Here is an 11,877-nt window from a genome sequence, read left to right on the forward strand (position 1 = left end):
ATCTCCTCTGCTCCCCTCCAAGGCCTTTCTTAGGTCAGGACCTTAACCGGGTATAGACAGTGGTTAACTCTGACCAACTCCTCGTCTCAAGGCCAGAGTACGAGGACCGTGTATCTTCAGCCAGCTGCAGCCTCTTGCTGGACCCCGACAGAAGACGACAATCAAAGACCTTGAACTTAAGATGGCCGTAGATTAAATATGAATCAATAAGTGTTTCCTAAAAGTGTGTCCTTCACCCTCACCCACTACATGGTTCCCCCTATCTTTGGTTCCCCCCATCTCCTCTATCCCGGACCGGATCACATTATTGCTCACTGTCCATGTGTGACCTGTAACCTTTTTATAATCTGCAGATGGAGCAGCTACAATGAGTTTATTATAGAAAGGAAACCTGGGTATGAATATAATACATATTTAATCAGACGGAGATTAGAAGTTCAGCCTGTGCCCCGGGGTGACAACATGGAAGGCTTATTAACTAAATGTCAGCACTCCTGATCAGACCGCCACATTCCTATCATCTCACCGGAGAGAGATTCTGACGCATTTCACATATCGATCAGATGTGACAAACTTCCCTATGGGGGCGACACATGGAAGAAATGGACAGGACCCTTCTGATATATGGGGGGGTGGGGGTCTGTATGTAAGGCTGGGTTATACAAGAGGTATTACAATGGCGGCTCCAAGCCACTCAATCTTATTCTTGATTTACGTGGCTCAGAAATTCACCACTTGTCTTTTCAGGCTGCAGCCATGTCTATCCTTCTTACTTTACACTGCAGCTCTGCTTGTTCAGATTGCATACACCAAATGATACCTTACACTTCACCCAGAAATTTTAGCTTAAAAACACAACAGGGTAACAATATCCACCTCTTCCCAAAAGGCATTGCTATCTAAACAATTTACTAGTCTACGTATCTCCCCCTCAATAGTCCGGCACCCCATCTCTGACATGCCAGATCAAGGTCATCTGTCTTTCGCTTTTACCATTCCAAGCGGTGCCTCATTTCTGCAGAAACTGAACTTTAACCAAACATGCTAATTAGATGTGTGGTGCAGCCTGGGCGTGACCAAGATGCTCAGTGCACCCTTCCAAGCCTTGTGCTTTGCATGTCCCCGCCTCCTTCAATGGTGATTGACACACTTTTCCATTTTTTTGCGTAGCATGTAGGGAGGGTAACCAATAACACAACCTCTATGATACCTCCAGATTCTCCACAATATTTTTACATTGTTTCATTTAGTTTTTTTACTTTATTTTATTGTGGTGCTTATTTTTTTCCCATATATATATATACAGTACAGACCAAAAGTTTGGACACACCTTCTCATTTAAAGATTTTTTGGTATTTTCTTGACTATGAAAATTGTATATTCACACTGAAGGCATCAAAACTATGAATTAACACATGTGGAATTATATACTTACCAAAAATGTGTGAAACAACTGAAAATATGTCTTATATTCTAGGTTCTTCAAAGTAGCCACCTTTTGCTATGATGACTGCTTTGCACACTCTTGGCATTCTCTTGATGAGCTTCAAGCGGTAGTCACCGGAAATGGTCTTCCAACAATCTTGAAGGAGTTCCCAGAGATGCTTAGCACTTGTTGGCCCTTTTGCCTTCACTCTGCGGTCCAGCTCACCCCAAACCAACTCGATTGGGTTCAGGTCTGGTTACTGTGGAGGCCAGGTCATCTGGCATAGCACCCCATCACTCTCCTCCTTGGTCAAATAGCCCTTACACAGCCTGGAGGTGTGTTTGGGGTCATTGTCCTGTTGAAAAATAAATGATGGCCCAACTAAACGCAAACCGGATGGAATAGCATTCCGCTGCAAGATGCTGTGGTAGCCATGCTGGTTCAGTATGCCTGAAATTTTGAATAAATCCCCAACAGTGTCATCAGCAAAGCACCCCCACACCATCACACCTCCTCCTCCATGCTTCACGGTGGGAACCAGGCATGTAGAGTCCATCCGTTCACCTTTTCTGCGTCGCACAAAGACACGGTGGTTGGAACCAAAGATCTCAAATTTGGACTTATCAGACCAAAGCACAGATTTCCACTGGTCTAATGTCCATTCCTTGTGTTCTTTAGCCCAAACAAGTCTCTTCTGCTTGTTGCTTGTCCTTAGCAGTGGTTTCCTAGCAGCTATTTTACCATGAAGGCCTGCTGCACAAAGTCTCCTCTTAACAGTTGTTGTAGAGATGTGTTTGCTGCTAGAACTCTGTGTGGCAATGACCTGGTCTCTAATCTGAGCTGCTGTTAACCTGTGATTTCTGAGGCTGGTGACTCGGATAAACTTATCCTCAGAAGCAGAGGTGACTCTTGGTCTTCCTTTCCTGGGGCGGTCCTCATGTGAGCCAGTTTCTTTGTAGCGCTTGATGGTTTTTGCAACTGCACTTGGGGACACTTTCAAAGTTTGCCCAATTTTTCGGACTGACAGATCTTCATTTCTTAAAGTAATGATGGCCACTCGTTTTTCTTTACTTAGCTGCTTTTTTCTTGCTATAATACAAATTCTAACAGTCTATTCAGTAGGACTATCAGCTGTGTATCCACCAGACTTCTGCACAACACAACTGATGGTCCTAGCCCCATTTATAAGGCAAGAAATCCCACTTATTAAACCTGACAGGGCAAACCTGTGAAGCGAAAACCATTTCCGGCGACTACCTCTTGAAGCTCATTAAGAGAATGCCAAGAGTGTGCAAAGCAGTCATCAAAGCAAAAGGTGTCTACTTTGAAGAACCTAGAATAGGAGACATATTTTCAGTTGTTTCACACTTTTTTTTGTTAAGTATACAATTCCACATGTGTTAATTCATAGTTTTGATGCCTTCAGTGTGAATGTACAATTTTCATAGTTATGAAAATACAGAAAAATCTTTAAATGAGAAGGTGTGTCCAAACTTTTGGTCTGTACTGTATGTATATATATATGTATATATATATATTTTACCCTTTATTTAATTTTTTATATATATAATTCTTTTGTTTGTTTATTTGTGGTGTTATGATTTGTTTTCTATTTATTTCATGACATTTTTAATGTTTTTTTTTAATAAAATAATTTTATATTTTTACAAAAATATAAAAAACAGATTCTATCATAAAATGATCACAGAACACAAGAGTTTTGCTCCTTAGATTTATTGACTAATGTCTACGGTCGCATTATGTTGGATTCACTATGGTTTTCGTCCATCTGAAAGCGTTGAGGGACTTGAGTAGTGGCGTGGATACGGGGAGAATACGGGGAGACATCTTCTTCTCTCCTTGCGTCCTGTGACTTTACACTGCATTCCGGCGACGTCTGCGTCTATGAACTGAGAGGAGAATAAACGTGAGTACCCTGCTGTCCGCAGCGCTGCTAGATGGCGGACATACTGTCACCTGTCCTGCGGCCGGCATGGTGTTTGAGGGGGCTCCTCCTTGTTCTGCGTCGCCTCCTACGTCCGCTCTGTTCTTGCGTCTTTCATGATGGCATGAGCACCAAACTTTGTCCACTGGGAAAACTTAAAGAATTCTGTAAGCATTTTGGAAGTTTGTATTGCACGTTTTCCTCTCCTCTATAATACAATACCATTCAATTGTTAGTGAAAGGCCCAAAACAACAAATAAACACACACTGTCATTCAGCAGCAAAATTACAAAAGTTTTTTTTTCAGAACAGAAGATGACATTGCATACTTATTAATAATGTCATCATAGTTTAAGTTCCTTGAAATGTCATACTCAATGTTCAACAGAAGGAGTGACTCTAAAAGATCCTGTCCAATCGAAGACCTCAGACGATTTTTTACAATTTTCAGCTTTGAGAACACTCTTTCACATGAAACCTGGGTGCAAGCAAGTGTAAGAAGTGTCTTGTAAACTGCAAAAATGTTTGCATAAGCATCAGAATGTAAATTGTAGTCATATAAAAGTCTGTAGCAGCAGGAAAGACAGTTTTTTTTGCAGGACGAGTTGTACTTTCAGATGCAATCATTTATTTTACCATATAGCGTACAGGGAAATGGCAACAAAAATTCCAAGTGCAGTAAAATTGCAAAAAAAGTGCAATTACACGTTTGTTTATTGATTTTTTTAGTCACCATGTTCACTATATGGAAAAACCAACATGACAGGGTGATGCCTCGGGTCAGTACGAGTTTGTAGATACCAAACATGTATACCTTTACTGGTATCTAAGTGGTGAAAACAAATTCATAAGTTTGAAAAAAAAAATCACACTTTTCACGCCATGTTCTGCGCACCGTAGTGTTCTCATTTTTTTGGATCTGGGGCTGTGTGAAGGCTTATTTTTTGCGTCTTGAGCTGACGTGCATCTCTGCTGCTGTGTAGTAGTCACAACACAGGGAGAGGTTAAACATCCAAGTATTTAATATGTATTGCAAATAAAGAATGTTCCCATTCTTAATATCCGAAAAAACAAATGACTGACAACCATCCCTAGACTAATAATACCATATAGAAGAGAGAAATACCGCCACACCATGACCAGAACACATACCACCACATAGTGATCAAATACTACCAAGTGCAAGGTATATATACTGCCACACCATGAGAAGACCACATCTTACCACCACATAGTGACTGTCCGAATAACACCACATACAGGGGACAAATTCCGCCACGCCATGACCATGGCACATAATGGCACCAGATAGTGACTGATAATGAAAATGTAAAACAGCTCTGCATATAGAGTCAGTGTACAGATGATGTAGAGATTATTAGTGACATTATGCACAGGAGCTCTGTGTATAGTGTCAGTGTAGAGGTAATACAGTGATCACCAGTGACATTACACACAGGAGCTCTGTATATAGTGTCAGTGTGTGTGTATAGGTAATACACATACTCACCAGTGATGTCTCTAGGTGAAGTTCTTTATCTGCAGACCGATATATCACATCTTCTATGAAGGACTTATCTCTGCAGAAAATAACATAGTTAGCTATAACTGATCACTTCCAGAGCACAATCCACACTTTTCCCAAGATTTCTACACTGCATGAAATGACAAAAAAAGAAACCTAGTGCCGCACTACACAGTAACAGTGCTCCAGTGTCATTCTGTGCCTGCTCATCTCTGTCAGCAGACATATTTGTCTGATGGCAAAGATGTAGCAGAGCTGAAGACAGAAGACCTATGGATTACGTTGGAGTGAGGATATTTCTTTATTAAAGATGGAGTCACTAAATGTGTTTTATTTTTAATAAAAAAAAAATTCTGCCTTTTTTTTTTCTGTTTACTAGAAATTCATGGTGGCTATGTCTAATCTGACGTGACACCATGAATTTTGGGCTTAGTACCAGCTGATAATACAAAGCTGGCCTGGTACTAACCCTATTATTACCCAGGGTGCCACTCACCACCAGGGCCGCTGGAAGAGCCGGGTAAAGCACCTGGAAATGGTGCTATGATGAATGCGCCATTTTCAGGGGTGGCTGCGGGCTGCGATTTTCAGCGTGGGGGGCCAAGAGCGCTTGAGCCTTACCATGCTGCGAATCCCAGCCCCCAGCTGCCTTGTTTTATCTGGCTGGGGATCAACATATGGCGGGAGCTGGGCAATGATTATCAAATAATAGATATCTGACAGGAGCCCATAGATTCTGCTGGCTCCAATAATATATACCTGACAGGAGCCCATACATTCTGCTGCCTCCAATAATATGTTCCTGACAGGAGCCCATACACTCTGCTGCCTCCAATAATATATACCTGACAGGAGCCCATGCATTCTGCTGCCTCCAATAATATATACCTGACAGGAGCCCATACACTCTGCTGCCTCCAGTAATATACCTGACAGGAGCCCATACATTCTCCTGCCTTCAATAATATATACCTGACAGGAGCCCATAGATTCTGCTGGCTCCAATAATATATACTTGACAGGAGCCCATACACTCTGCTGCCTCCAGTAATATACCTGACAGGAGCCCATACATTCTCCTGCCTTCAATAATATATACCTGGTAGGAGCCCATACATTCTCCTGCCTCCAATAATATATACCTGACAGGAGCCCATAGATTCTGCTGCCTCCAATAATATATACCTGACAGGAGCCCATGGATTCTGCTGCCTCCAATAATATATACCTGACAGGAGCCCATATATTCTCCTGCCTCCAATAATATATACCTGATAGGAGCCCATAGATTCTGCTGCCTCCAATAATATATACCTGACAGGAGCCCATACATTCTCCTGCCTCCAATAATATATACCTGACAGGAGCCCATACATTCTGCTGCCTCCAATAATATATACCTGACAGGAGCCCATGGATTCTGCTGGCTCCAATAATATATACCTGACAGGAGCCCATAGATTCTCCTGCCTCCAATAATATATACCTGACTGGAGCCCATACATTCTCCTGCCTCCAATAATATATACCTGACAGGAGCCCATACATTCTGCTGCCTCCAATAATATATACCTGACAGGAGCCCATGGATTCTGCTGGCTCCAATAATATATACCTGACAGGAGCCCATAGATTCTCCTGCCTCCAATAATATATACCTGACTGGAGCCCATACATTCTCCCGCCTCCAATAATATATACCTGACAGGAGCCCATACATTCTGCTGCCTCCAATAATATATACCTGACAGGAGCCCATACATTCTGCTGCCTCCAATAATATATACCTGACAGGAGTCCATGGATTCTGCTGGCTCCAATAATATATACCTGACAGGAGCCCACACATTCTCCTGCCTCCAATAATATATACCTGACAGGAGCCCATAGATTCTGCTGCCTCCAATAATATATACCTGACAGGAGCCCATAGAAGATTCTGCTGCCTCCAATAATATATACCTGACAGGAGCCCATAGAAGATTCTGCTGCCTCCAATAATATATACCTGACAGGAGCCCATAGATTCTGCTGCCTCCAATAATACATACCTGACAGGAGCTCATACAGTCTGCGGCCTCTAATAATATATACCTGACAGGAGCCCATAGATTCTGCTGCCTCCAATAATATATACCTGGCAGGAGCCCATACATTCTCCTGCCTCCAATAATATATACCTGACAGGACCCATAGATTCTGCTGCCTCCAATAATATATACCTGACAGGAGCTCATACAGTCTGCGGCCTCTAATAATATATACCTGACAGGAGACCATAGATTCTGCTGCCTCCAATAATATATACCTGGCAGGAGCCCATAGATTCTGCTGCCTCCAATAATATATACCTGACAGGAGCCCATAGATTCTGCTGCCTCCAATAATATATACCTGGTAAGTGCCCATAGATTCTGCTGCCTCCAATACTATATACCTGACAGGAGCCCATAGATTCTGCTACCTCCAATACTATATACCTGACAGAAACCCATAGACTCTGCTGCCTCCAATAATATATACCTGACAGGAGCCCATACATTCTCCTGCCTCCAATAATATATACCAGGCAGGAGCTCATATATTCTGCTGCCTCCAAAAATATATACCTGGTAGGAGCCCTTTGATTCTGCTGCCTCAAATAATACATACCTGGTAGGAGCCCATAGATTCTGCTGCCTCCAATACTATATACCTGGCATCAAGAGAATGCCAATAGTGTGCAAAGCAGTCATCAAAGCAAAAGGTGGCTACTTTGAAGAACCTAGAATATAAGACATATTTTCAGTAGTTTCACACTTTTTTGTTAACTATATAATTCAACATGTGTTAATTCATAGTTTTGATGCCTTCAGTGTGAATGTACAATTTTCATAGTCATGAAAATACAGAAAAATCTTTAAATGAGAAGGTGTGTCCAAACTTTTGGTCTGTACTGTATATATATATATATATAATATATATAGCAATTAAAATATACATATATAGCAATTAAAATGTTCTTAATAAATGTAATCTCCCCTGTCCCCAGGGGTGTAACGATCGCAGTCGCAGTGGTTACTACCGGGCCCTTGTGGGTGGGGGTCCCGAAAACTTCAACTGGATGCACGTCCACATTCAACTGTCGACCGATAAAAGGCCAGCAGCTCATTTTGGCATGCATGTAACTGGGCCACTAGGCAGTAACTTCATGCTCTCCCATCGCTTGCACGCTGAAGTCAGCTGCTGGCTTCAGAAGAGGACACATCATGGCGGAGGAGCAGAGGGAAGGGGAGTATAATCATTTTTTTTTTTTTCTATGCATTAAAGAACAGTGGCAGAATGGGGTCATGTACAGTCATAGCCGAAAGTGTTGACACCCTTGAAATTGCCCAAGAAAATAAATAAAGTCTTTCTCCCAAAAAATGATTGCAATTACACATGTTTTGTTATAGACATGTATATTTCCTTTGTCTGAATCGTAACAGCACAAAAAAAAGAGAAAAAAAGGCAAATTAGACATCATTTCACACAAAAGCCCAAAATGGGCTGGAAGACAAAATTCCTTTGCACCTTTCCAAAATTGTGGGTAAACAACTTTGTTTCAAGCATGTGATGCTCATTCAAACTCACCTGTGGCAAGTAACTGGTGTGGGCAATATGAAAATTATGCCTGAAACCAGATAAAAAGGGGAAAAGTTGACTCAATCTTTGCATTGTGTCTAAGTGTGCCACACTAAGCATGGAGAACAGAAACAGGAAAATATAACTGTCTGAGGACTTGAGAACCAAAATTGTTGAAAAATATCCACAATCTCAAGTCCATCTGCAGAGATCTTAATGTTCCTTTGTCCACAGTGTGCAACACAATCAAGAAGTTCACAATCCATGGCACTGCAGCTAATCTCCCTGGTTGTGAACAGCAGAGGAAAATTGATGACAGGTTGCAACGCAGGATAGTCCAGATGGTGGATAAGCAGCCACAATCAAATTCCAAAGAAATTCAAACTGTCCTTCAGGCTCAGGGTGCATCAGTGTCAGCGTGAACTATCCTTCAACATTTAAATGAAATGATACGCTATGGCAGGAAATCAAGGAGGACCCCACTGCTGATACAGAGGCATAAAAAGCTAGACTTCAGTTTGCTAAACATCTTGCGGACAGATGAGACCAAGATAGAACTTTTTAGTAAAGCACATCATTGTACTGGTTCCTAAAAACGGAATGAGGTCTACAAAGAAAAGAACACAGTACCTACAGTCAAATATAGTGGAGGTTCAAAGATGTTTTGCTGCCTCTGGCACTGGGTGCCTTGATTGTGTGAAAGGTATCATGAAATCTGAAAATTACTAAAGGATTTTGGGTTGCAATGTAGTGCCCAGTGTCAGAAAGCTGGGTTTCCGTCATGGGTCTTCCAGCAGGACAATGACTCCAAACATACTTCAAGAATCACCCATAAATTAATGGAAACAAAGTGCTGGTGAGGTCTGAAGTGGCCAGCAATGGGTCAGGATCTAAATCCCTTTTAACACCTGTGGAGTGATCTTAAAATTGATGTTGGGAGAAGGCATATGAGAGACCGGGGGCAGTTTGCAAAAGAGTGGTCAAAAATTCCAGTTGAGAGTTGTAAGAAGCTTGTTGATGGCAAACCTGCTAGATCATGCGCAGTGCATAATGTAGCAAGTTTGTCTGTCAGTGCAGCGCTGACTGCTTGTTAAGCATTGCATTGCTATGCTTTATAAGCCATCAGCCTGCAAAAAGTGAAAGTCCCATAGTGGGACAAAGTAAAAAAAAAAAAAAATAAATAAAAAAAAATAGTTAAAATATTTTAAAAAATAATAATAAAATATAGATACATATATTAATATATATTGTACCCATCAATTAATATTTTTATTTACATTTTTTTTTACAAAAAAAGTACTTGTATTTGGTATCGCCACGTCTGGAACGACCCAACCTATAAAATTGTGCCACTGGTTAACCCCTTTAGTGAACTCCGTAAAAAAATAAAAATAAAAAACAAAGGAAAAAACGATGCTTTATCAACATACAGCCGAACAAAAAGTGGAATAAAACACGATCAAAAAGACTAACGTAAATAAAAATGATAGAGCTGAAAACATAATCTTGTCCCGCATAAAACAAGCTGCCATACAGCTCCATCATGGAAAAATAAAAAAGTTATAGCTCTCAGCATAAAGCGATGCAAAAATATAGATTTTTTCTATAAAATAGTTTATATTGTGTAAAAGCGCCAAAACATAAAAAAACACATGTGGTATCGTTGTAATTGTACTGACCTGAAGAATTTTAGCACATGCGTAACGACATAAAGAAAAAAAAAAAAAAATTCTTGAATTGCTGTTTTTTGTTCATTCTGCCTTCCAAAAATTGGAATAGAAAGTGATCAAAAAATGTCATGTGCCTGAAAATGGTACCAATAAAAATGTAAGCTCGTCCCACAAAAAACAAGCTCTCACATGACTCTGTCAGCCGAAATAGGGAAAAATTATAACTCTGAAAATATGGCAATGCAAAAACTAGCTTTTGCAAAAATGAGCGTCTTTTAGGGTGAGACAGGAGCATAAAAAGCCTTTATAAATCTGGTATCCCTGTAATTCCACGGACCCGAAGAATAAAGTCGTCTAATCACTTATACCGCACGAGGAATGGCGTAAAAAAATAAATAAAAACAATTCTTCACCTGCTGTTGATTTGTTCATTCTGCCTCCCAAAGATCACAGTATGGCTCCGGGCAAATTAATCCTGCGTTCTACGCTTAGCGCTTACACCGGGTTGTCTATGAAATACGTGATTCAGACGGAACCCCCAATGGAAGATTTCCTACAATGAGGCAGATGGAGGCACTGTGGACACTGTCTGGCCTGTGATCCGGTAGTATCTGTCTTTTTAGACGTACATAAAAGTGCCGTAGGCCACAGTTTTGTGCACCTCTGAAAAAAAGGACACTGCTGAACAGAGGCCAGATGGAGTGCAGAGTAATTATGCTGCCTCATTATAGTAAATGAATTCCTTGGGTTTCATCACCAAATCAATTCAGTCATAAATTTAGATGGAAACCCTGATATAAGTGCTCAGTGTAGAGTGCCGGATAAATGTGACCAAAAATGTTATATAAAATGTTCCTAGCAAAAGTTTCAAATTAATCCACAAAAAAGCAAGTCCCCACTCCCCACTCAGGTCTGTCATCACTCAATGGAAATATAGGGGGCTTCCATGTTACTGGTTGCACAAAGGCTCTGGAAAAGCATTATGGCTCCTCGCTCCCCGCTCCCCCAAAGAAATTCAGCAAATTCTGTGCTCCCAAATCCAAATGCCCCATCTCTTCAGAGCCCCAGTGTGACTAAACCGCAGTTAGCATCCACATGTTAGGCATTTCAGTAACGATGAGAGCCTGCCTAATTTATGGGGGCATATCTCCAGAAGCATGAGATGGTCACTACAACGTACTGGTTACTACAATGTACTGGTCACTACAACGGCAGTTTGCAATTTTCACTCAGCAACATCCACTGCTGCTTGTTTCTGGAAAACCCCCATGGATTCAAAATCGGCACTACACATGTAGATAAATTCCCAAAGGGGTATCATTTCCAAAATGGGGTCACTTGAGGGGGGATACTGCTCTTCTCACACTCTGTATAAAGAGTCTACAAACTATTCTAGAAAAATCTGCGCTCCATGAGGCAAATAGCGCTCCTTCCCTCTCGAGTCTCTTTGAGTGGCTAAGCAGCACTGTACAGCCACATATGGGGTATTTCTACATTCGGCAGAAAATGTGGGACAAATTTTGGTGCCATTTTTACCCATTTCCGAGTGTGAACTAAATTTTGGTGGTAAAGATGTAATTATTTTTTTCTTCACTGCCCAATGGTCTGCAATTCTGTGACCCACCTGTGTTGTCAATGTGATCACTGCACCCCTAGATGAATTAATTGCTAGGTGAAGTTTGTAAAATAGGATCTCTTATGGGGTTTT

General features: G+C 41.1%; 1 long non-coding RNA gene across 1 annotated transcript; it reads right to left on the bottom strand.

Moving 5' to 3' along the window:
- Nucleotides 1-3,167: 3,167 nt before the first annotated feature.
- On the bottom strand, nt 3,168-7,660 carry LOC141167428 (uncharacterized). The gene is made up of 4 exons (XR_012251420.1): nt 7,549-7,660; nt 4,882-4,951; nt 3,404-3,579; nt 3,168-3,336 (listed from the first exon to the last, which is right to left on the bottom strand). It is a non-coding gene; the product is annotated as an uncharacterized lncRNA (long non-coding RNA).
- Between the last annotated feature and the right edge of the window lie 4,217 nt (nt 7,661-11,877).

This window comes from Phyllobates terribilis, unplaced genomic scaffold, assembly GCF_046119375.1.
Source record: "Phyllobates terribilis strain yellow unplaced genomic scaffold, ASM4611937v1 Scaffold_1__5_contigs__length_1240528914, whole genome shotgun sequence".
Classification (NCBI taxonomy): domain Eukaryota; kingdom Metazoa; phylum Chordata; class Amphibia; order Anura; family Dendrobatidae; genus Phyllobates; species Phyllobates terribilis.